Source organism: Ranitomeya imitator, chromosome 1 (assembly GCF_032444005.1).
Source record: "Ranitomeya imitator isolate aRanImi1 chromosome 1, aRanImi1.pri, whole genome shotgun sequence".
Classification (NCBI taxonomy): Eukaryota; Metazoa; Chordata; class Amphibia; order Anura; family Dendrobatidae; genus Ranitomeya; species Ranitomeya imitator.
In genome coordinates, this window is record NC_091282.1 from 596,599,488 (window position 1) to 596,626,009 (window position 26,522).

The 26,522-nt window shown below is 47.0% G+C and overlaps 1 protein-coding gene and 1 long non-coding RNA gene across 9 annotated transcripts in view; one reads left to right on the forward strand and one right to left on the reverse strand.

Moving 5' to 3' along the window:
* Positions 1-26,522, forward strand: part of LOC138680800 (mothers against decapentaplegic homolog 4-like) — a 95,785-nt gene that overhangs the window by 11,553 nt on the left and 57,710 nt on the right. The gene's annotated exons all lie outside the window — the stretch shown is intronic.
* Positions 9,779-25,990, reverse strand: LOC138680856 (uncharacterized). Its single transcript, XR_011321814.1, has 2 exons — positions 25,931-25,990; positions 9,779-9,954 (listed from the first exon to the last, which is right to left on the reverse strand). It is a non-coding gene; the product is annotated as an uncharacterized lncRNA (long non-coding RNA).

The following is a 26,522-nucleotide window of genomic DNA, read 5'->3' on the forward strand; positions in this document are numbered from 1 at the left end:
AACTTCTCTCAGGATGATCAGATCAGTACACGGGCAGTACCAGCGCACGTGGTTTGTTCTGCCGGTCGTACAGGGATCAAACCTGGACCCATTCGGCCGCTGTGGGAGGCTGATCTCTATATCTCGGGTTTCAGAGCTCCCACGGGCCCGGGAGTCGCACTGTCAGATGCGCAATTTCTTTAGGGTGAGGGGGATATTTTTTATGAGCCGGTACCTCGGACGATGCGTCCATAATTCACGATTCCATGTTGGAGACGGTTCAACTGGATGGCCATAATAGATGTGTATCCTGTGGCCACTCGACGTGCGTGCTTTAATTAAGCCCCCAAGCACCTCCATGTCCCCTGCTGGTGTGGCTTCCTCACTCAGGCTTTGAAATGCTATCTGCCTGCCACACTGTGCTCAGCCCATTACCATACTAATAGGGACTTTATTCATTAGAAAAGGTGGGGGCCAGGAGCACTCCTCTCTGCAGACCTGTGACCAGGAGACAAAATGGAGTCACGCCAATCTCTGTTAGTATGCCCGTCCAAGATGGCGGCGGTTCCCTCATCACACAGCTGCGTACCCTTCAAGTCCCTGGAGCAGCTTGTTGACCATCCGCTGAAAAGAAAGTGGCATGGGCATTCTTCATGCTGAATGGCATCACGGTGGACTCGTACAGTCCAAACGGGGTGATGAAGGCAGAGCGCTCGAGGGTCAGAGTGATCTGCCAATGTCCCCGGCTCAGATCCATGATGGTCAGTTACTTGGCCCTGGCTAACTGATCGAGTAAGTCATTGATGCGTGGCATAGGGATCGCATCGATGACCGTGACAGCATTGAGCCCCCTTTAGTCCACGCAGAACCAGGTTGTTCATTCCTTTTTGGGAAAGAGGACTACAGGTGATGCCCACGTGCTGTTGGATGCCTGGATCACCCCCAGCTTCAGCATCTCGTTAATCTCCTGGCGCATCTGCTGTCGCACCTCGAGGGAGACCCGATATGCTGACCACCGAATCGGGGGGGTGATGGGGGGGGGGTGATCCCCAGTGGCCAAGTGATGGACAGACAACTCGGTCCTTCTGGGAAGGCTGCTGACCAGCTCCCAGAAGGGGTGTAGTGTAACCGCCAGCTGGGGACCGTTGGACCCTCGGAGAGCTGGTGGCCAACCTCTACGTCCTCAATGGATCCGCCTGCCTTGGCCTGGGTGAGCAGATCCAGGAGAGTTTCTGCCTCCCCCTCATCGGGAAGGTTGCTCACAGGATGGGCACAGGTCTCCCGCTCATGATGTGCTTTCATCATGTTCATGTGGAAGGCCTTCTTCCTTCCACGGGCATTGTATGGGGTGACCAGGTACTTGACATTATTAAGCTGCTGGTGCACAAGGTATGGGCCCTCCCAGGCTGCCTGAAGCTTGTCCTGTGGTACGGGGACCAGTACCCACACTTTGACCCACCTGCTAGGTCCTTTCACAAGCATTCTGGTCGTACTAGCGCTCCTGGTCAGCCTGGGCCATATTGTCCTGCACCAGCCGCTGTCCCGGAAGTGCACAACGTATTCAACGACCGTCACTCCAAGGGTGGCCAAGTCTCCTTCCCATGCCACTTTCACCAGAAGAAGGGGCCCTCGTACACGCCGCCCATACAGGAGCTCGGGGGGGTGAACCCCGTAAAGGCCTGTCGAGCCTCCCGGTAGGCAAATGGTAGGTGTGGAAGGTACTGCTCCCAGTCGCTCCCGTGGGAATCAACCAACATCTTAAGCATATGCTTGAGAGTGCCATTGAACCACTTGCACAGACCATTACTCTGTGTATGGTACGGGCTGGCCACCAGATGTTGCACTTGTATTTGCTTACAAAGGGACTCCATCTATGACATGAGCTGGGTCCCTCGGTCAGTGAGCATTTCCTGGGAAAATCCCACTTGGGACAAAATCTACAGTAAGGCGCTGGCCATCTTGTCGGCCTGAATGGACAAGGCTACCGCTTCCGGGTGGCATAATCTACTACTGTCAGTATGAAGCATTTCCCAAAGTGGCTGGGAACGGACAGTGGTCCGATGAGATCCACAGCCACCCTCCGGAAAGACTCTTCAATGATGGGCAATGGCACCAGTGGGGCTTTGGGGTGCCGCCCCACCTTCCCCCACTCTGACAAGTGTCACACGGACGGCAGTAGGCAGCCACTTTGGCTCCCATTTTAGGCCACTAGAAATGCTGAGCTAGCCTGGCCTTGGTCTTAGTGATCCTTAAGTGTCCGGCCATCGGAACCATATGTGCAATCCTCAACTCCGCCCGGAATGGATAGGATACCACTAAATGTCGGTCCCTATGCCATGCCTCTGGTGACTCTTGCTGAACCGACATCCGGTACACAGGTCCCTGGTCCCAGACCACCCGCCCAAGGTCTATGTCCGTGAAAGGCTGTGCCGCCTGCTCCTTAAGAGCTTTGAGGCTGTCGTTGGCTTCCAACGCTGACTGAAACCCTTGACTAAACGTGGCCAGAATAGATTAAACTGCCACGTCTTCTGTCAGTTGCCTGGGACCTGTCTCCTTTGCTCCCCTCTGACTCAGCCGCCACTTGGTTGGAAGGGGGAAGGTCATCGGATCTCCTTGGACTCCAGCACTCCCACTCCTGGTGACAGCGGACACAATCGCTGTACCCCTGAGTAGTGCATGCCTTCCCTCGGCTTCCACACAAGTCGCCGAGTCAGGTGGACCAACCTGGTCTCCTGGCATCCACATCCTGGGGGTGGGAACCTCCTGCCTTGGGGCCTTGCCTGAAATCTCCACATCTCCTGTGACAGCCTCAACCCCATTGATACGTTCCTCCCAGCAGTCTGGACTCCTCTAAGGGTCCTACAATCCCTGTGGCAGCCCCTCCCACCAACTCTGGTTCTGGCCTTGCAGCTACCTGCCCCCTACGTGTACCTTCAGAGCACAGGGTCTCCTCACTCCTGGAGGCATTCTCACACCTGTGTCCTCTCTTTGTCTCATCTTCCTGCGCTGCATGTGTCCTGTCAGCACAGGAGTGACTCTCAGATCCCACCTCCCCCCTTAACGCAGGAGGCACAGGCAATACATTAACAACATTACTAGCAGTAGACAGTCAGGACACAGCAAGGGATCAGAACTTGGTGTTTCAGTAGCCACATACTGTGACACTAGCCACCCCAAATTTGTCCCAAGTAAAACATTTGTGGAATATTCGTTGACACTCCCACCTCCCTCATTGCCCTCTCGGTGCCCCAGTCCAAAAAAAACCTTGACGACGGGCAGTGCCGGGTTTGTAGCCTCCAATCCCGGAGACGGCACATGTATTAAGTCCTGGGGGGACACCATCTCGGGCCGCACGAGGGTCATCTCGGCCCTGGTGTCCCACAGTCCTGGAAATTGTCACGGGACCTCCCAACACCTACACACACACCTACACACACACCTACACACACACCTACACACACACCTACACACACACCTACACACACACCTACACACACACCTACACACACACCTACACACACACCTACACACACACCTACACACACACCTACACACACACCTACACACACACCTACACACACACCTACACACACACACACACACACACACACACACCTACCTGGACTGTTTTGGGAATGAGGACGGGGCCTTGGGGCGCTGTGAACACATGGTGCTGAAGTGTCCGGGTTGCTTGCAGAGGTGACCTCTCCTGGGTTCTACCCCTGGCCTGGGAAGGAGAGCAGTGGGGGCACCCCTTGTATTCTAGGGGCAGTGGAAACAGGCAGGATGAGTCTTACCCCCTCTCCAGGTGCTGTGGGCGGCCCCCTTTGGTTTCCGGTCACGGAGGTACTGCTGGAGGTCCTCTGGGCCGTTAGCAATTCTTGTCTGTGACAAACTCCTCCAGATCTCCTGGCCGGTGGTGAGCTCCAGACCCTTGGTCCAGTGCTCTGCAGCTCACAGGAGGGCCCGCATGTAGTCGGCCCAGGTGTCCTTGGGACCTTCTTGCAGGCTCTGGAATTTCCTGTGCTAAGACTCCGGGGTGAGGTTGAACTACTGGATCAGGGCCTGTTTGATGCTCTCACAGTCCTGCTCTGCCCCGGCAGGTACATCAACTCCCCCCCCCCCCCCCCCCCCCCATCAAATGGGGGGTCAGGTACCTGGCCCACTGTTCAGAGGCCAGATGGTGCTGTCGGCAGGTCCACTCAAAGGCTCGCAGAAAGGAGTCCAGGTCTCTGTCCTTCTTTAGCAAGGGGATGTCTTTGGCTCGGGCTTTGGCAGTCTTGTGCTTCGGAGGTGGTAGGGAACCCTGCTGAGCTAACTCCAGCTGAAACTGGCTCTCTGCAGCTTCACGGTGTCCCACCTCCTCGCGCTCCCGCTCTGCTTTGTGCTCTGCCGCCTCTTGATCTGCCTGGCACTCTGCCGCTTTCAGGAGGGCTGTGGAGGCTTCCTCGTGCCTTGCCTCGAGACTGGTCAGGGCAGCTTGATAGAGGGCCTCCGACCTAAGCTGTCCAGGTAGAAGGGCAGTAGGAGGACCTTCTCCTGCTGCAGGGTAGGGCATTGGCGGTAAGTCGCTTGGGGAGCCCGGGCAAGACCCCCACCCACCACCACCTTGTTGGAACCAGTACAGTCATTCTCCGCATTATGGGATAGCTCCCCGGCCATCATTCTTACCCGGCTTTGAGTGCCTGCAGCCAGCCTTTTCAGCCCTCGGGCATGGACATGGCAGCAACCCGAGCGCACACACACCTAAAGTACTTCCACTCGGACTGTCTAGTGCTGAGCTGATCTTAGGACCCCAGCAGCAAAAGCTACTGCTGTTAGTCCTTAGTGTCTGGGAGTAGGGGTCCCCCACACACTGTTATCTCAATCCCACCGCTGCCACCAATATGTGATGGATCGTACAGGGGAAAGGGTATGTTGACTTCATTCACCACTGGGGAGGGGAGAGAATGACCCAGCAGGGATCGGCTCTCTGGCGCCACCACTTCCCCAGGTCAGTCAGGGAACTGCACGACTGCAAATAGTCGCCGGAGAGGCTTCCCTTAAAGGTACGAGTTATTGAGGAGCTCCCAGTGAGGGGGGAATACATATCACTGGTCCAGGCGGTTGATATATATGTAAACCAGCCCTGGGTAGTGTATAATCAACTGAGCGTGCAGATGTGGGGATTAGACTAATTTTAAATTTAATCGCTGAGATGCTGCTCCTTCTGACACGCTGCGCCAACCCCTGGGCTGTGCAACCTCTCCTCCCAGATCGGAGAGCATGGTTTTCTGGCCAGAACTGTGGATGGCCGTAACTTTCTGTCCCAAGCTCTAAATGGGATGGCGGCCGCGCCACTGGATTCTGCTGGATTTTATCTGTGCATGGAGACCAAATATGGCTACCGTATTAATTTCTGGTACCTATGCTTTATAACTCAATAACACAGCGTTCTAGAGGTGGCCGGATGGTATCTGTTTGTGGGGAAAGGAATGCAGATAACGATTATGTGCTTGGCTAGGTTCAGAGATATTGCATTCTTTTATTATAGGTCATTTTCTAGATTTAGTATCTCAGAGCCTTGTGCTGTTGGGATATGTGGTGCCAATATGTTTGCGTTTCAGCCTGAATCCAACAAAGGAAGCCATGCCTATGTCTTTTGCCCCTCCCCCCGGAGACCATTTCAAAGGCCTTTTTGCTTCAGCTAATTAAAAAGACCATTGGTCTGCTCTGTCCAAGGAAGTGCCTTTCCTGGATAATGAGGTCTCATTGTTTGATGTGTATTTGACTTCCATTTTGGCCTTGGGGAATTTCAAAGGTGGGGGCTGAGTTTGGGAGAAAGTATTTTGGGCCAAGCTGTATCTGATAGGGGATTCCATCAGATATCAATTAGATATCATTTTCCCATATCTCACAGTGATCAGTACTACACCCAGATCACCAGGATATAGAGCGCTGATATATTACTTGTGAGAGGTGTATAGTGATCAATACTATATTCAGATCACCAGGATATAGAGCGGTGATACAGTGGGTGCGGAAAGTATTCAGACTCCTTTAAATTTTTTACTCTGTTTCATTGCAGCCATTTGGTAATTTCAAAAAAAAATTTTTCTCATTAACCCCCTTCTTGCATTGGACGTACTATTTCGTCCATGTGACCTGGGACTTACTTCCCATGGACGGAAAAGTGTGTCATTGCCGATCGGAGTTGGGTGTCAGCTGATTCTCACAGCTGACACCCGACACTTTAACCCCCGGTACACTGCGATCTAACATGATCGCAGCGTTCCCAAGCCGGCACAGGTGCTGACATGACAGCACCTATGCCTTTGGATCGAAGGCACTCAGCGGGGTCCCGATCGCTGCCATGGACACCTGATGTCGTCATTACGACATCCGGGTCTCCAGAGCTGAGAGACTTCCTGTCATTCGCAGTGCATGTCAAGAAGTCTCTAAGGTTAGTGCACAGAAGCTGCAGCACTGATAGCTTCTGTAGCATGCAGATCTGCATACTATAGAAGCGAAGAGCCTGCAAAAAATGAGTGTCCCATAGTGGGACACAGTGTAAAAATAAGAATAAATTTAAAAAAAATAATTATAAAAATATTTTAAAAAATAATAATAAAAAAATAACTATTTGAGTGGAAATAAATCAAAACAATAAAAGTACTCATATTTGGTACCCCTGCGTCCTTAACGACCCGCTCTGTTAAGCTGTCCCACTAGTTAACCCCTTTACTGAACACCATAAAAAAAAAAGGCAAAAATAACAATGCTTTATTTATCATTATACCGCTGAACAAAAAGTGGAATAACGCACGATCAAAAAGACAGATATAAATAAACATGGTACCGCTGAAAACGTCATTTTGTCTCGCAAAAAACAAGCTGCCATACAGCTCCATGACCGGAAAAGTCAAAAAGTTGTTTTTTTATATAAAATGGTTTATATTGTATAAAAGCGCCAAAACCTAATATAAATGATATAAATGAGGTATCACGGTCATCGTACTGACCCCCCTCCCCCCCCCCTTCCCCCAGAGAAATTCATGGCGTCCGATCTCAATTCCAGCCAATTTTTCGCTGCAAAAGTCAAATGGCGCTCCTTTTCCAAGCTCTGCTGTGCACCCAGTGGGGCCCCCCCATATGGGGTATCGGCGTACTCGAGACAAATTGAACAATAACTTTTGGGGTCCAATTTCTCCTGTTACCCTTGGGAAAAATAAAACGAAAAGTGGAACTGAAGTAATTTTTAGTTAAAAAAAAAAAAATAAATAAAAAAAAAAATATATATATATATATATATATATATATATATATATATATATATATATATATATATATATATATATATATATATATATATACACACACAGATTTTCACCTCACACCCCTCATTTTCACCTCACACCCCTCATTTTCACCTCACACATGTATATACTGTCATCTACCTTATATATAGTATACACCTGTATGTCATCTCCCCTGTATTAGATCGCGTTCACACGTTATTTGGTCAGTATTTTTACCTCAGTATTTGTAAGCTAAATTGGCAGCCTGATAAATCTCCAACCAACAGGAAGCCCTCTCCCCCTGGCAGTATATATTAGCTCACACATAATAGACAGGTCATGTGACTGACAGCTACCGTATTTCCTATATGGTATATTTATTGCTCTTGTAGTTTGTCTGCTTATTAATCAGATTTTTATTTTTGAAGGATAATACCAGACTTGTGTGTGTTTTAGGGCGAGTTTCATGTGTCAAGTTGTGTGTGTTGAGTTGCATGTAGTGACTTTTGTGAGATGAGTTTTGTGTGGCGACATGCGTGTAGTAAGTTGTGTGCAGCAAGTTTTGCGCATGGCGAGTTTTATGTGTGGTGCCTTTTGAGTATGTGCAAGTTTTGTGTGAGGCAACTTTTGCATGTGTTGCAACTTTTGTGCATGTGGCAATTTTTCCGCGTGTGCAAGTTTTGCGTGTGGCGAGTTTTTCATGAGGTGAGTTTTGCATGTGTGGTTAGTTTTGCGTGAGAGCCTAGTTTTGCGCGTGGCTAGTTTTGAGTGGCGACTTTTGTGTTTCGACTTTTATGTGGCGAGGTTGGTGTATGTGTGGTGAAATGTGTGCTGAGGGTGATGTGTGTTCAAGCACGTCGTAGCGTGAGGCGCATTTTGTTGCTCTTGTAGTTTGCAGTTTGTAGTAGGCAACTTTTGCAACTTTTGTGCATGTGGCAATTTTTCCGTGTGTGCAAGTTTTGCGTGTGGCGAGTTTTCCATTAGGTGAGTTTTGCATGTGTGGTGAGTTTTGCCTGTGGCGAGGTTGGTGTATGTGTGGTGAAATGTGTGCTGAGAGTGGTATATGTGTTCAAGCACGTGGTAGTGTGTGGTGCATTTTGTGTGTGTGTTCATATCCCCGTGTGTGGTGAGTATCCCATGTCAGGGACCCACCTTAGCAACTGTACGGTATATACTCTTTGGCGCCATCGCCCTCACTCTTTAAGTCCCCCTTGTTCACATCTGGCAGCTGTCAATTTGCCTCCAACACTTTTCCTTTCACTTTTTCCCCATGATGTAGATAGGGGCAAAATTGTTTGGTGAATTGGAACGTGTGGGGTTAAAATTTCGCCTCACAGCCTAGCCTATGATGCTCTCTGGGTCCAGACGTGTGACTGCAAAATTTTGTCGCTGTAGTTACGACGGTGCAGATGCCAATCCCGGACAAACAAACAAACACACACACACACACCCACACCCACACACATTCAGCTTTATATATTAGATATATATTATATATTACACTCGAGCATAATAATAAATATATATAGATAGATATGTATATATTATAAAAAAATAGGAACAGCACACAGTTCATTTACTTATCTTCGGGTGCAAGGCCCCCAGGCAATCTGTCCATGGATTGTCCAAAGTATACAAATTTCAAAAAAGCAGGCAGCACTCCATATTAGCTGAAAAATCTGTGCAGGATTTATTGAACCCACATGTCTGGGCAACGTTTCGGCTCCAAATGAGCCTTTCTCAAGCAGTGGGTGTTACTCCAAAGTGCATATTTCTAGGCATTTTAACAATCCTTAATTGCCATTCATAATTCATACTTAAAGTGCAGTACATATATCCAATTACAAAATGTACTAGTGCATTACATATCATCCACATTGACTCTCATCTATATAAAGTGCATCCGTGTTACATAGTTGCGTGCTCATGTATTCATTTATACATACATATATTTGCATGTGCTTCAACATCACTATCGCACATTGTACTGTCCAATAACCTATTGTATTATTCATATGTCTCCACTCACCCATAAGGAACCATGCCGCTTATAGAGGACGCCATGTTCGCTACTGAGCGTTCTAGCCGACTCAGTGCGCATGTCCGAACGTGTCATTACAGTGTAATGGATCAACAGCCAATCAGCTACTGTGCGTGGCATTTTCTGGATGGCGCTTGCGCACAAGCGCACCACACCACCATCTTTGTTGTGGCAGGTAACTAAAATAGTATATACAGCGCCCCCACCACAACACACTGATCCGAAAGTTCAGATGTGTAACCATCCACCGCTAACCTTCTTAAATGAATAAACAACTTGCTGGACAGACTCGTGGAGCATAATCCCGCCCTAACACTCCGGATGACACCTTATTCAGGCAATCTCCGGGAGTCAGAATAGCATCCACATGACGCACTGAACCCCTCCAGGTCAAGATTGCATCAAATGTGATAGCTAAAAGCAGTAGCACCATTGTCCCAAGTAATTATCACATGGTTAGAATTAAACAACAACAATCTAGTAATGTAGATGGTTATTCAGAATTTATTCATTTATTGGCCATAATCCATTCAGAAAAAAATACAATTTTGTTAATATTATAATATTTTGTTCATTCATTTCATTAATATAGATTTCCGTCCTCCGTGTTGGCATGTTGTTCCATGGCAAGCACATCATTAATGGACAGCAATGCGCCTAGAAAAAAATATAAAACATATATAAAATTAGGGGTATGTATAAAAAACAGAACCCCCAAATTTAAAATAACAGCAATGCTACCTCACAACATCACTCATTGGACTATAAACATATACCGTACTTATAAAGTCAATATTTAAACCCTTCGGCTTAAGGCTATGTGCACACGTTCAGGAATTCATGCAGAAAATTCCTGAGAATTCCGGACATTTTCTGCATGAAATCCGCAAGAAAACCGCATGCGTTTTTGCCGCGGTTTTGCCTCGTTTTTGCCGCGGTTTTTTCCGGACACTTCCCAATGCATTTTGGAGTGGGAAATCCGCAAAAAGATAGAGCATGTCCGGATTTTGTGCGGTATGCGTTTTTTTTGCGGAAAAAAACGCATCATGTGCACAAAACATCCGGAATTCATTCTAAATGATGGGATGCTTATTGTATGCGTTTTTCTTTGCGGTTTTATAGCGTTTTTATCGGGAAAAACCCGCGAAAAAACCGCAAAGTGTGAACACAGCCTAAGGGTATTTAATTCATAAATCCACATTTAACTCTTTCTTCTTGAGGATTTGCTCTCTACTGCCCCCTCATCTCTGGATTAGTACTGCATCTTTAATTCTACATTTGAGTTCTTTTTCAGCGTGTTTAAAATCCGTAAAGTGTTTCGGAACCGGAAGATCTGTTTTTTTCTTATGGTATATCGGTGCTGAATCATCCTAGTCTTAAACTCACAGGTTGTCTCACCGATATACCATAAGTTACATGGACACGTGAGAAGATATATCACGTAATCTGAACTGCATGCCAAAAATTGCTTAATCTCGTTTACTCTTCCTGTTTCAGGGTGCTGAAACGTCGTACCTTTAAGCATGCATGTACAATTTATGCAGTTCAGACAGGGAAAACATCCATTTTTTTTCTCACCCCTGTTAGGGACATTTGTACACTTTTCCTCATAGGGCCAATATCTGATCTGATCAAATAATCCCCAATATTCCTACTTTTTGTATGAGTATAATGGAGGTGCCTTGAATTCTTTTATGTCAGGAAGACATCTTCCCAACATTCCCCAATGCTTCCTTATGATATTTGCCACCTCCCTACTTTCTTCACCATAAGTAGTAATCAAAGGAACCTGATTGTGGAGCTTCTTATTCCTATTACTTGTTGATCAATTCAATCCTTTCCTGTTTCATCACTTTTCTCTTAGTTACATCCAATAACCTCCTGGAATATCCTCTATTCAAAAACTTTTTTATCAAAGAATCCACTACATTGTCCACCTCCTTTTCTTCTTTAACTATATGCCTTATTCTAAGTAATTGACTCAATGGTATTGATTTAAAGATATTACGCGGATGATATTACGCGGATGCTGGCTATCATACACTAGTAAATTATTTTTATCAGTATTTTTTACAAATAGTGTCGTAGTCAACTCACCTTTTTGCCTAACCAACGCATCTGGGAATTGTATATCCGTTTTAGATGATACCAACGTAAACTTAATTGTCTGATCTATTGTATTGAGAAACTGATGAAACTGTCCCAATTCTTCTTGAGATCCCGTCCATAGGAGGAAGACGTCATCGATATATCGCCAACACATGTTGTTAGTGGTGGGACACATAGATGACGTCCATGACTAAATTTGCATAAGAGCGGGCCATATTGGCCCCCATGGCTGTTCCCTGATATATATATTAAATTGTGGCCCGATTCTAACGCATCGGGTATTCTAGAATATGCATGTCCCCGTAGTATATGGACAATGATGATTCCAGAATTCGCGGCAGACTGTGCCCGTCGCTGATTGGTTGAGGCAACCTTTATGACATCGTCGCCATGGCAACCATTATGACATCTACGTCGATACTGTGCCCGTCGCTGATTGGTCGAGGCCGCCAGGCTCTACGTCCTTTATGACATCATCGTCGCTGTGCCCGTTGCTGATTGGTCGAGGCCTCGACCAATCAGACGCGGGATGTCTACGTCCTTTATGACGTCATCGTCGCTGTGCCGGTCACTGATTGGTCGAGGCCTGGCGGCCTCGACCAATCAGAGGCGCGGGATTTCTACGTCAATGCTGTGCCCGTCGCTGATTGGTCGAGGCCTCGACCAATCAGAGGCGGGATTTCCAAGACAGACAGACAGACGGAAAAACCTATATATATATATATATATATATATATATATATATATATATATATATATATATATATATATATATATATATATATATATGTATGTATATGTAAGCCCTCTCGGCTTATACTCGAGTCATACCCAGGGGTCGGCAGGGGAGGGGGCTGTCTAATTATACTGACCTACTCCTCACGCGGTTCCTGCTTCCCCGGTGCCCCAGCTTCTTCCTGTACTGAGTGGTCACATGGTACCGCTCATTACAGTAATGAATATGCGGCTCCACCTCCCATAGTGGTGGAGCTGCATATTCATTACTGTAATGACCTGGGGAAGCAGGGACTGCACCGCGCCAGGAGCAGGTGAGTATAAGGAGGAGGGGACGCAGTGCTGCATTCACGTGCTCCTCGTTCCGACGCAACTCCGTCTTCAGTGATGCTCAGGTCAGAGGACGCGATGACGTGTTTAGTGCGCGCCCTCTGCCTGAACGTCAGTGCAGAAGATGCTGAAGATGGAGCGGCGCTGGAACAAAGTTAGGTGAATATAGCAAGTGTCAGGGGCCTGAGCAACTGAGATGTGAGTATGTGTTGTTTTTTTTTTGTTTATGTTTATCGCAGCAACAGCATATGGGGCAAGTGTCTATATGGAGCATATTATGGGGCATAATCAACGTTTGTGCAGGATTATATGGGGCAAATATTTTTATGGAGCATCTTATGGGGCCATAATCAATGTTTGTGGAGCATTATATTGGGCAAATGGAGCATCTTATGTGGCCATTATTAACTTTTATGCAGGATTATATGGGGCATATTTTAATATGGAGCATCTTATGGGGCCATCATAAACTTTATGGAGCATTATATGAGGCTCGTGATTCAATATGGATATTCAAAAAGACTTAACCTACTGATGTCTCAATTAATTTTACTTTTATTGGTATCTATTTTTACTTTTGACATTTACCGGTAGCTGCTGCATTTTCCACCCTAGGCTTCTACTCAAGCCATTAAGTTTTCCCAGTTTTTTGTGGCAAAATTTATAGGGGTCAGCTTACACTCGGGTCGGCTTATATTCGATTGTATGTATGTGTGTGTGTGTATGTATGTATATATATGTACTCTCGTATATATGTGTGTGTGTATATACAGTTAGGGCCAGAAATATTTGGACAGTGACACAAGTTTTGTTATTTTAGCTGTTTACAAAAACATGTTCAGAAATACAATTATATATATAATATGGGCTGAAAGTGCACACTCCCAGCTGCAATATGATAGTTTCCACATCCAAATCGGAGAAAGGGTTTAGGAATCATAGCTCTGTAATGCATAGCGTCCTCTTTTTCAAGGGACCAAAAGTAATTGGACAATGGACTCTAAGGGCTGCAATTAACTCTGAAGGCGTCTCCCTCGTTAACCTGTAATCAATGAAGTAGTTAAAAGGTCAGGGGTGGATTCCAGGTGTGTGGTTTTGCATTTGGAAGCTGTTGCTGTGAGCAGACATGTGGTCAAAGGAACTCTCAATTGAGGTGAAGCAGAACATCCTGAGGCTGAAAAAAAAAAGAAAAAATCCATCAGAGAGATAGCAGACATGCTTGGAGTAGCAAAATCAACAGTTGGGTACATTCTGAGAAAAGAGGAATTGACTGGTGAGCTTGGGAACTCAAAAAGGCCTGGGCGTCCATGGATGACAACAGTGGTGGATGATCGCCGCATACTTAATTTGGTGAAGAAGAACCCGTTCACAACATCAACTGAAGTCCAGAACACTCTCAGTGAAGTAGGTGTATCTGTCTCTAAGTCAACAGTAAAGAGAAGACTCCATGACAGTAAATACAAAGGGTTCACTTCTAGATGCAAACCATTCATCAATACCAAAAATAGACAGGCCAGAGTTAAATTTGCAGAAAAACACCTCAAGAAGCCAGCTCAGTTCTGGAAAAGTATTCTATGGACAGATGAGACAAAGATCAACCTGTACCAGAATGATGGGAAGAAAAAAGTTTGGAGAAGAAAGGGAACGGCACATGATCCAAGGCACACCACATCCTCTGTAAAACATGGTGGAGGCAACGTGATGGCATGGGCATGCATGGCTTTCAATGGCACTGGGTCACTTGTGTTTATTGATGACATAAGAGCAGACAAGAGTAGCCGGATGAATTCTGAAGTGTACCGGGATATACTTTCAGCCCAGATTCAGCCAAATGCTGCAAAGTTGATTGGACGGCGCTTCATAGTACAGATGGACAATGACCCCAAGCATACATCCAAAGCTACCCAGGAGTTCATGAGTGCCAAAAAGTGGAACATTCTGCAATGGCCAAGTCAATCTCCAGATCTAAACCCAATTGAGCATGCATTTCACTTGCTCAAATCCAGACTTAAGACGGAAAGACCCACAAACAAGCAAGACCTGAAGGCTGCGGCTGTAAAGGCCTGGCAAAGCATTAAGAAGGAGGAAACCCAGCGTTTGGTGATGTCCATGGGTTCCAGACTTAAGGCAGTGATTGCCTCCAAAGGATTTGCAACAAAATATTGAAAATAAAAATATTTTGTTTGGGTTATGTTTATTTGTCCAATTACTTTTGACCTCCTAAAATGTGGAGTGTTTGTAAAGAAATGTGTACAATTCCTACATTTTTCTATCAGATATTTTTGTTCAACCCTTCAAATTAAACGTTACAATCTGCACTTGAATTCTGTTGTAGAGGTTTCATTTCAAATCCAATGTGGTGGCATGCAGAGCCCAACTCGCGAAAATTGTGTCACTGTCCAAATATTTCTGGCCCTAACTGTATAATATTTAGTACAGACCAAAAGTTTGGACTCTATCTATATTTTCATGACTATGAAAGTTGTACATTCACACTGAAGACATCAAAACTATGATTTAACACATGTGGAATTATATACTTAACAAAAAACTGTGGAACAACTGAAATATGTCTTATATTCTAGGTTCTTCAAAGTAGCCACCTTTTGCTTTGATGACTGCTTTCCACACTCTTGGCATTCTCTTGATGAGCTTCAAGAGGTAGTCACCGGCAATGGTTTTCACTTCACAGGTGTGCCCTGTCAATAAGTTTTAATAAGTGGGATTTCTTGCCTTATAAATTGTGTTGGGACCATCAGTTGTGTTGTGCAGAAGTCTGGTGGATACACAGCTTGTAGTCCTACTGAATAGACTGTTAGCTGCTTTTTTCTTGCCATAATACAAATTCTAAGTAAAGAAAAATGAGTGGCCATCATTACTTTAAGAAATGAAGGTCAGTCAGTCTGAAAAGTTGGGCCAATTTTGAAAGTGTCCCCAAGTGCAAGTTGAGGCTATGTTTGTGTATGCGTCTTCACAGTGGTTTTCCGCTGCGAAAACGCATGCACAACACAACCCAGGATAAAAATAATAAAATGTTCTTACCTTCTGGCGTCCTGCGCAGCGTTCCAATGCTCCCGTTCCTAGTAATGCCTTGCGTGCAGTGACCTCTGATGTAGCGGTCTCGCGAGACCGCAATGTCATCGGGTCATTTCGCAATGTATTACTGGGAACGCCAGCTGCCGGATCCATCGCCAGCATTGGTAATGCTGCGCGGGACGCCGGCAGGTGAGAAAATTGCTATTTAAAAAAAAAAAAAAAAAAAACATTATTGTTTTACTATTTTTGCTGCATAGGCAGCATCAATAGTAAAAAGAGAGAGAGCGAGAGAGAATTTCACTAACTTGAACTTCTTCCACGCATTCTCCGTTTCAAAAGACAGAACCCATCACTGGATTCCTGCTTTTGACAGTCAGCGACGGATCCTGCGTCCATAGGCTTCCATTATAGCCAACGACGGACAACACAGTATCCGTCGCTGAGCGATTTTCCGACGAACAGAAAAAAGTTCCTCTGTGCGTTGTCGCCGTCCGTCGGACAGCAATTTTCCGACTTATCCAGTGCATGACGGATTAAACAGATGGCCATCCGTCACTAATGCAAGTCTGAGAAAAAACAGGATCCAGCATCCTGTTTTTTTTTTTGTTTTTTTAAATCGGCGGATTTCAATGGGAGCTCAAAGATGTAAGTATGAAAGAGGCCTAAGAGGAGACTTTGTGCAGCAGGCCTTTGCCACGGATCCCTACTCTTTAGTGTAACTAATTCGTTGCGTGTCCGATCTCCGCACTTGGCTTGGGTTGTGCCTGCAAGGGTTAATCTCCACACTCAGTCCAGCATTCAAACTCGGTCCTATGCTGTAATGGGAGCATACATCACACCCCGACCTAGGCCACACACCCGCTTATACATGCTGCCACCACTCACCAAATACACGGGCGATGAGTCCCAGAAATATTAATACTAATGTCTACCACTCATAAGGCTCACACACCTTAGGCTCTAGATTCTTTTAGAACATTCAAGGTTCAACTTGTTAAAGTTTTATACTTTAATACAAGAAACGTTCAGTGCTTACAGTAAGAAAGTTATAAAAATATGATAATAAAGACATACAACTTATGCAAAACAGTATAAAAATAAACAGGAGAAACTTACAGAAATCATCTAACTGGTGGTTTGCTTTCTGCTCCCTGAGGGGGTGAATGGAGTTGGTGGAACACATCAGCGTCGACTGCCCTCACATGTGAACACGTGTCTCTGTATACAGGTCTAATTTATAGCTTTGGTCTGGAGGTCAGGTTTCTAGACCAGCCCCTCAGGTTAATATCATAATCGCTTGGTTTTTGATTGGACCACGGCCACGCCCCCCAATGAATATCTTATTTTTCCCTTCCCCATGACAGCACCGCACATTGAGATGGTATCCGCCCCCAGGAACAGCAAACCTGTAACAGAGATAAAAGATGGGGGTGGCACTTCTCTCCTCAGTTTTTGGTTTCCTGTTCCTTTCCTGTACAGAAATACCTTCAGAGGGATCCCCCGGGGGAGGGGCTGGGCGCGGTGGTGCACGTCTGTGATCCCGGCCATGGGGAGCGGTCTGGCCGCGCTTGTCCCCTTCCTGGACTCCCCAGCGGCCGCTCCGGTCGGGAGGCTGGGCCGGGATGCAGGCGTGCCCATCACGATGCTGGCGCCGACTGAATGGGTGACGACTTCCGGTCGCGCCGGAAGTGACGTCACAAGCCGGAGTGAGAGGGTGTGCTGGACGCTTCCAGGCAGAAGTTGTTCCAGGAGCGCGTACACCGCTCCACTCATATAAAAAAAAAACAAAAAACAAGGCAGCGCACAGTAACCAGCGGGCAGACTCGAGCATGGCGGACCCCATTGCAGATGGACGTGCTCCATAAGAGGACCCACAGCCTGTCGTCGTATTCATGGGTTCGGTGGGTGAGTGCCTTTGTAAGGCGAAGCACACTATTACTGACAGTCCTATCTCATGTTTATATTATAGGGTAGAAAGGCCACCAAAAAGCATAAGAATAAGTTGTGTGCGTTATGCAGGGAAACCCTCCCTAAAACATGCGAAAAACAAATGTCGGCCATGTATTGAAAAAACAGTAGCCGAAGAGTCGCCATCTCTACTCCAAAGCATTAAAACCATCATTAGGGATGAGGTGAAGATGTCCGTAAAAGAGCCGTTAAAGGAACAATCAGCTCTGAAAAACCCACCCCTCCCCATACCACTAAAAAAATCCCAAAGCTCTGATAGAGACTCAAAGGAAGAGCTGGGAGAATTAACCCCCTCCGAAATATCCGATCTAGACTCATCGGATGAGGAGTGTGGCCACCCTGATTTCTTATGCGAATATTGGGGAATTGCTAAAATTGGTTAGGTCCACTATTGGGGTTGAAACGCTCAGGGAAAAACGCACGGAACAAGATGCTATGTTTACGTTTTTTTCCCTCTAAATTGCTAAAGTTTTTTTCCTTTCCCTGAAAACATCCTAAATCTTATTAAGAGAGTGGAAAAAACCCACCAAAAAGATGTCCGTACCACAGACACTAAAACGCAAATATTCGGTTGACGAAGAAGTTTGTGATAAATGGGAGTAAGCCCCAAGGTTAGATGCAGCCATCGCCAGCACATCTAAAGGGATAGCCTTAGTATTTGAGGATATGGGTGCCCTAAAATACCCCCTTGACAAAAAGGACGATGCCTTCTTAAAATCTGCTTGGGAGGAGTCGGCGTGGTCATTTAAACCAGGGAATGCCGCCACTTGCACAGCTCGTGCTCTGCTCGTGGAGGAATTAAGTGAGCAAATTAAAAAATGCCCAAGAGAAAGACTGTTAGCGGCAATACCCTCAATACCGAAAGCGGCAGGTTTTCTAGTGGATGCGTCGGTGGACTCCTTTCGGTGTGCTGCCCGTGTGTGTGCCCGATCAAACTCAGGAAGGAGGGCATTATGGCTAAAAAAAACTGGAACGCAGACTTTGTGCTGTCCCTTGCGAAGGGTCAATACCTCTTTGGAAAAACATTAGATGAGCTATTGGAGAAAGCGTCAGATAAAAAGAAACGGTTTCCACTCCCTCCCTTCTTTAAACGCCGTTGGGGTGGATCTCGTTCGTCCTTTCGAGGATCAGGAAATAAAGGGGGTCAGGGACACTCTGAGGATAGGTCCATGTGAGGAAGACCCTGGAGGAAAGATAAGGGATTCCTCTTCAATAAGCCTCCCCCTAGATCACACCCAAAACAGCAATGACGCCAGGAATCCAGTAGGAGGAAGGCTCCGAAATTTCCTCCATCAGTGGGAAGCATTACCTGCCTCTCGATGGATAACAAATATATTATCCAAGGGCCTGCGACTGAGTTTTACCAAAACCCCACCACGGAGAATAATATTCACCCAGGTGGCCAAGAAAAATCAGACCACGTTAGAGAAGGAAGTTCGGATACTCCTACAGAAAAGTGTTAAAAAAGGTACCTCATCAGCAGGTGGGAGAAGGATTCTACAGTACCCTTTTCCTTACACCAAAACCAGATGGTTCAATGAGAACGATATTCAATCTAAAATTGTTAAACCGATATATCCGGGTGGAAAAATTCAAGATGGAGACATTAAGGTCGGAAGTGAAATTTCTCAGTCTAGGGTGTTACATGGTGGTAATAGACCTAACCGGCACCTATTACCATCTGCCAATCTGCGAAGAGCACCAACAATACCTAAGATTGGTAGTGGAAATTGCTCAAGTTCCCACTCGCCTACAATATCAGTGCCTTCCCTTCAGGGTCTCAATAGCTCCCCGTATATTTACAAAAATATCGGAAATGGCATCCTAAATAAGGAAGGAAGATATACTCCTGGTCCCCTATTTAGACGACTTTCTTGTTGTAGCAGACGACAAACAAAAATGAGGGAAGGCTGTCACAAGGGTGCTAGAAATACTAACAAATCTGGGCTGGATAATAAACTTCAAAAAGTCAAGATTAGATCCAACCTAGATACAGGAATTTCTGGGAATCCAATTGAATTCGATCGATCAAAAATGCTTTCTCCCAGATAATAAAGTCCACTCCGTCCTTCAAAAAAGACACGAGGTACAGAGGACTCAACCCATTTCTTCCCAGGTCCGCGATGTCACTGCTAGGAGTCCTAACAGCAACAATTCCGGCAGTAAAGTGGGGACAAGTCCATACAAGACAACTACAACACCAGATATTGTCCAAACAGTCAGTGGTTCCATGCAACCTGAATCGGAAGTTTTTTTCTATCACCACAGGCGCAAGAATCCTTAAAGTGGTGGCTGAGCCTGTAAAATTTTAAAAATGCGGTATCATGGTCAATCCAAAACCCGGTAGTACTAACTACAAATGCAGGGCCATTAGTTTGGGGAGCACATCTGCCAGACCTATTTCTACAGGGTCCGTGGGAACCCTCAATGAGAACAGCATCCATCAACCTAAAAGAATTGCCAGCGGTAAGGCGAGCACTTCTTCATGCAGGCGAGAGTCAAAGGGAAACACATCACAATACTATCCGACAACAGTGCCAGCTTATATAAAACATCAAGGGGGAACAAGATCAACATCCCTGATGTCAGAAGCCAAACAACTGTTTGAGTGGGCAGAAAGCAACCTTTTGTCCTTATCAGGAACACACTTAAAGGGAACAGAGAATCTGGTGGCGGACTTTTAAGCCGTCATGTATTACCCCAGGGGAAGTGGTCCATGAACCAAGACGTGTTTGGGAAAATCTGGGGCATACCGGAAATAGATTTATTTGCCACAAGAAAAAACCGACAGGTAAACAGGTTCTACTCCCTCAATCCAAAAGAACACCCGGAGGGAGTAGATGCACTGCTGCATCGGTGGAACTTTCACCTAGGGTATGCATTGTTACGCTCACGCCCTGACTGGTGGGCGTGAGCTCGGGGGTTTTGTGGCCCCACTGTGCCACAAACCAGACTACCCTGGAAGGGGCGTGACTATAACAGCTGCCTGGGTTTTCACTGGAGCCTCTGATGGTGAGGACAGGCTTGTGCAGCAGGCAGCTGCCAGGTGCTACTCCAGGGTGGTGTCTGGCTGTGGCTGCTGATCCCACTTGGGAGACAGGAACACCAGGATTGGTGCGGGCATTAGGCAGGACTGGCAGAAGAGCACGGCTGGAACACAGACTAGTAGGCTGGCACGGCTGAGACAGGGCTGGCAGAGACACAGCAGAGAACACAGGGCTGGCAGAGACACGGCAGGAAACAGGACTGGCTAGGACAGCAGGAACACAGGACTGGAAGGCAGGGCAGGAACGGCAGGACTGGCAGGAACACAGGATTGGGAGGCACGGCAGAGAACACAGGATTGGTTGATGTGGTATATGAAGGAACAGGTAAGGGCCTGTTCACACTGGACATGCAGGTACAGATATGTAGTTTGGAACACAGGGCTGGCAGAGACACGGCAGAGAACACAGGGCTTGCTAGGACGGCAGGAGACACAGGACTGACTTAGGACGGCAGGAGACAGGACTGGCTTGGACGACAGGAAACACAGGACTAGCTGATGAGATATTAGAATCAGGCTGCACTCAGATGACACCCGAGTGCAGTCCAATTGTGAGTGAGATGAAGGAACAGGTAGGGATATATAGTTTGGAGAAACAGGTAGGGACCTGTTCACACAGGAGAGGAGTGAAAGACTGCAGATAGGAATGGAAAAGCAGCAAGCGGTAGCGTAGCGACAAAAGCGGAGCAGAGCCACAAAGAATGTGGAGAGAAGCTGCAGCAAGAGATACTGCAGAAGCTAAGCCAAGTGGAACCGCAAGGATTGCAGAGAGGAACTGCAGCAAGAGGTTTCTGCAGCAACGGGAGCGGAGCAGAGTAAGACAGAGCAGAACCGCAGAAGTGCGGAGCAGCGGTAAAGCCACCAAGATGCAGAGCAGGCAGAGCCGCAAGAGTGCGGAGTGTAAGCAGACTGAGAACACAAGGAAAGACACAGCAGGGAAGGAAGCCACAGACAAGGAGACCGAGATAAGACTAAGTACAGACAAGGCAATGGAACAAGACACAGGGACCAGGATATTCTGCCTCCTGGAGGGAAGACAAAGATCAAGGCAAAAGCACAGAGAAAAGCCTCCAGAGAGGGAGTAACATAGAGCTAGACCTGGCAAACTCAGAAGCAAAACACTAACTGAGCAAACACATTGCACAGGCCCAGACCACAGGGTGGAGCTGCCCTATATACAGGAGGCCTCTTGGCAATTGGCCAGAAGCACCTTAGGGAGGTGCACACAGTCTCAATAAGAATCCTGAGTGGCTGGCGCCGCCCCCCTATGCACATGGCCAGGAAGTGTACACAGAGCAGGCCGCCATGAAGCACATGGCATGGAACCAGCAGCAGACAGATCTCACAGCATGGCACTGGGTGAGTGAGTAGATGTAGCAGGCAGGTGGGGAATGGAAGGCCATGCAGTGATGCCGACAGGGTTGTTACATGCATTCCCTCCAATTCCACTGATTCCGATAGTTCTAAAGAAGATTCGAGAGGACAGGGCACGGATAATCCTTGTGGCACCATTTTGGCCGAAAAGGGCATGGTTCACATGGCTCAGACGCATGTCTATCTCGGACACATGGATCCTCCCAGACATCCCAAACCTTCTACACCAGGGCCCGGTCCTACATCCTCAAGTACAGACTCCATCTCACCGCTTGTAACTTGAGGGAACTATTACTAGCAAAGGGTTTCCCAAACTCTTTAGTAGACACTCTGCTCACCAGCAGGAAGAAAGTAACATCAGACAAGTACCAAAAGATATTGGAAAAGTTCCTGGAATTCTCGGGACGACAGTTGTCCAATACAAGCCAAAAAGTCCAGCTGAAAGAGATACTAGAATTCCTACAAAAAGGGCTAGAAAAAGGGTTATCTACTAACACCCTAAAGGTACAAGTCTCTTCCTTGGGTGCTCTATTTGACCAAAAACTTGCAGTTCACCCCTGGGTCTACCGGTTTATCCGTGCCTCACTTGCAGCGAGACCCTCAAAATTGTTACCAAAGGTGGCTCCCTGGGATCTATATTTAGTCCTAAATGCCTTAACCTCTCCTCCTTTCGAGCCTCTTCTATTTCAGAGAAGGCCTTAACTTTAAAAACAGTGCTCCTGGTTGCCCTGATGTCGGCTCGGCGTATCTGTGAGCTGCAAGCCGTTTCGGTAAATCCTCCATATACTACCTTTATGGAGGACAGAGTAATCATAAGAACTGACCCGACCTTCTTCTCAAAGGTCATTTCTAAATTTCGCAGGGACCAGGAAATACTGCCTTCATTTTGTGCAAATCTAAAATCCCAAGGAGAACAAGCCTTCCATTGCCTTGATGTTGCATACTCCAATTTATAGAAATGTCAAAACCATGGCGACAGTAGTCATCCCTTTTCGTCTCCTTCCAGGGGGCAAACGGGTAAGAAAGCCTCAAAATCATCTATTGCACGGTGGCTTCGTATGGCTATTTCACCATCTTACTCTTCCTCAGGTCAGACTCCCCCACTGGGAATAAGGGCTCACTCTACAAGGGCCATAGCCACATCTTGGGCTGAAAGGGCTAATGCATCTGTGGAACAGATTTGCAGAGCAGCAGTATCTTCTTCACCATCCACTTTCTTCCGCCACTACAGGCTAGACCTAGGACCCTCAAATCTAGGCTTTGGTAGGAAAGTGTTATCTGCTGTTGTCCCACCCTAGGATTCCATGCTATTTCTTCCTCTCAATGTGCGGTGCTGTCATGGGGAAGGGAAAAAATGATAATTTCTTACTGGTAATTTGATTTTCCAGAGCCATGACAGCACCGCATTAGTTCCCACCCTATCTTGGTGATGGTTGTGTGATGCACACAAAAAAAATATATAAAAAAAAAAAAACAACAACATTACATACATACAAACATACTGATGTATTAATTTAGCGGTTACCTTGCATACTCTGACACAAAACTGAGGAGAGAAGTGCCGCCCCCTTCTTTTATCTCTGCTACAGGTTTCCTGTTCCTGGGGGCGGATACCATCTCAATGTGTGGTTCTGTCATGGCTCTGGATAATCATTACCTGTAAGTAATTAGCATTTCTCTCTTGAGATTCTTTGTGTAACAGCCGTCACAGAGATACTATCAGGCTGTAATTTACATCTCCCTTGGAAGTGCTATGAGGTGTCAAATGTTCTTTCTTCTTTTATCTCAGCACGACATCCTGGTGAGATTTGGGGACAGAAGTCTGCTTGTCTCAGGAAGATATACATTAAAGGTACCGTCACATTAAGCAACGCTGCAGCGATATAGACAACAATGCCGATCGCTGCAGCGTCGCTGTTTAGTCGTTGTGTGGTCGCTGGAGAGCTGTCACACAGACAGCTCTCCAGCGACCAACGATGCCGAAGTCCCCGGGTAACCAGGGTAAACATCGGGTTACTAAGCGCATGGCCGCGCTTAGTAACCCGATGTTTACCCTGGTTACCATTGTAAATGTGAAAAAAAAAAAAACACTACATACTTCCATTCCGGTGTCTGTCGCGTCCCCCGGCGTCAGCTTCCCGGCACTGTGTCAGCGCCGGCCGTAAAGCAGAGCGGTGACGTCACCGCTGTGCTCTGCTTTACGGCCGGCGCTGACACAGTGCAGGGAAGCTGATGCCGGGGGACGCGACAGACACCGGAATGTAAGTATGTAGTGTTTTTTTTTTTTTTTTTCCATTAACAATGGTAACCAGGGTAAATATCAGGTTACTAAGCGCGGCCCTGCACTTAGTAACCCGATGTTTACCCTGGTTACAAGTGGACACATCGCTGAATGTCAGCGGGTGATCCAGCGACGAAATAAAGTTCTGGCCTTCTATCTCCGACCAGCGATGTAACAGCAGGATCCTGATCGCTGCTGCGTGTCAAACACAACGATATCGCTATCCAGAATGCTGCAACGTCACGGATCGCTATCATTATCGTTCTAAAGTTGCTCAGTGTGAAGGTACCTTTATACCTGGGTGAGAACTGCCTTCAGGACAGATGTTACATTGTCACACATATAACCCTAGACATATGTCACTACACTCATATAGATATATATACATATTTCACCACACCCCTCTCCTTATGAACATGCATGGGGGTTGATTTACAGGTCAGCTCCTGAGCATGTATCGGATTCTGCCCCACCTTGGCGAGATAGGCCATCAGCATTGCCATGATCGACTCCCTTCTCATGCTGAATTGTGAAATCGTATTGCTGTAATATCAGACTCCATCTAATCACTTTCCCGTTGTCCCCAACTACTCTGAGCCAACTCAATGGGTTATGATCTGTGATCACGGTGAAGCTGTGCCCATAGAGTTATGGTTGCAGCTTCTGCAGAGCCCACACAATTGCCAGACATTCCTTTTCAATGGTGGCATAAGCCACTACTCTGGGCAGGAGTTTCCTGCTTAGATAAAGAATTGGGTGCTCCTCTCCTTGGTTCACCTGGCTGACAACCGCACCTAGCCCATAAGTGCTGGCATCTGTCTGCACTATAAACCGGCGAGTGAAATCTGGGGCCTGCAGGATGGGTGAACTAACCAATGCCGACTTTAGGGCAGAAAATGATTCCTCACACTGAGGACTCCAGGAGACAATTTTGGGAAGTTTCTTCCTGCTCAGAGCAGTTAACGGTTTGGCCAGAGCACTGTAGTTTGGTACAAACCTCCTATAGTAGCCACCGCACCCAGGAAGGACAGTACCTGCTTCTTGGTTCGTGGGGTGGCCCAGGCTGTAATGGCTTCTACCTTCCCTGGCTCAGGTTTTAGCAGTCCTCCCCACCCCCCCCCCCCCACCTAGGTTCTAGGTGTTGTACTTCTCACATGGCTACCTGAAATGTCCTGGCTTAACAGTAAGACCTGCAGTTTTAAGCCTTTGCAACACCTGAGAAAGAAGTACGAGGTGTTCCTCCCAAGAATCACTAAAAATTGCTATGTCGTTGAGAGAAGCGACAGCAAAACCAACACATCCTTCCAATAAGTGATTGACCAACCTCTGGAAGGTTGCAGGGGCATTCTTCATACCAAAGGGCATCACCAGAAACTCAAACAGCCCGAATGGCATTATAAAGGCAGACTTCTCCTGAGCTTCTCTGGTCAGGGGTATCTGCCAGTATCCCCTACTTGGGTCCATGATGGTGAGGTACGATGATTTAGCTAGCTGCTCTAACAGCTCATCTATCCTTGGCATGGGGTAGACCTCACATGTAGTCAGTACATTTAATTTCCTGTAGTCTACACAGAACCGAGTAGTATGGTCCTTTTTTGGGACAAAAACCACAGGCGAGGCCCAGGCACTCTGTGATTTTTGTATCACCTTGAGGTTCAGCATCTCCTCTACCAGTTCCCTCCTGTGTGTCTTCACCTCTGCTGACACACGGTATGCAGACTGCCGTACTGGGGAGGGGAGGGGGGGGTTATTACCAGTGTCCACATGGTGAACTAAGTGCGTCCTGCCAGGCTTCCCTGTGACGACTTCGGTGAACTCGCTGCGCGCCCCCATCTGCTCAGACCTCTGACTGTGGGATAGCTCAGGGTTAAACTCTGCTGACTCCAGGGACTCCATGTACTGAGTCCCAGCCCCCACATCTAGTAACAGATTAGCCTCCCCCTCTTCAGGCAGGCTACAGACTGGTGAGACACAGGTCTCCCTGTCATGATGGGCCTTCAGCATATTCACATGAAATACTTTTTGATGCTTTGCATGCTCATCTATTGTCACCACATAATTAAGATCATTTAGCCGCTTGTTTACAGTGTATGGTCCCTCCCATGCGGCCTGCAATTTATTCTGCAACATAGGGACCAACACCCAAACCTTCTGTCCCTCCTCATAGGCCCTCAGTCTCGCATTACGGTCGTACCAAACCCTCTGGTTGATTTGGGCCTGCGTCACGTTCTCATGGGCCAGGTTGCTCAGTTTTTGCATTCTCTCTCTGAGCCGCAGTACATATTCGACCACTGAGACTCCAGTAGTTCTGGAGTCGTCCTCTCAACAGTCCTTAATCAAATCAAG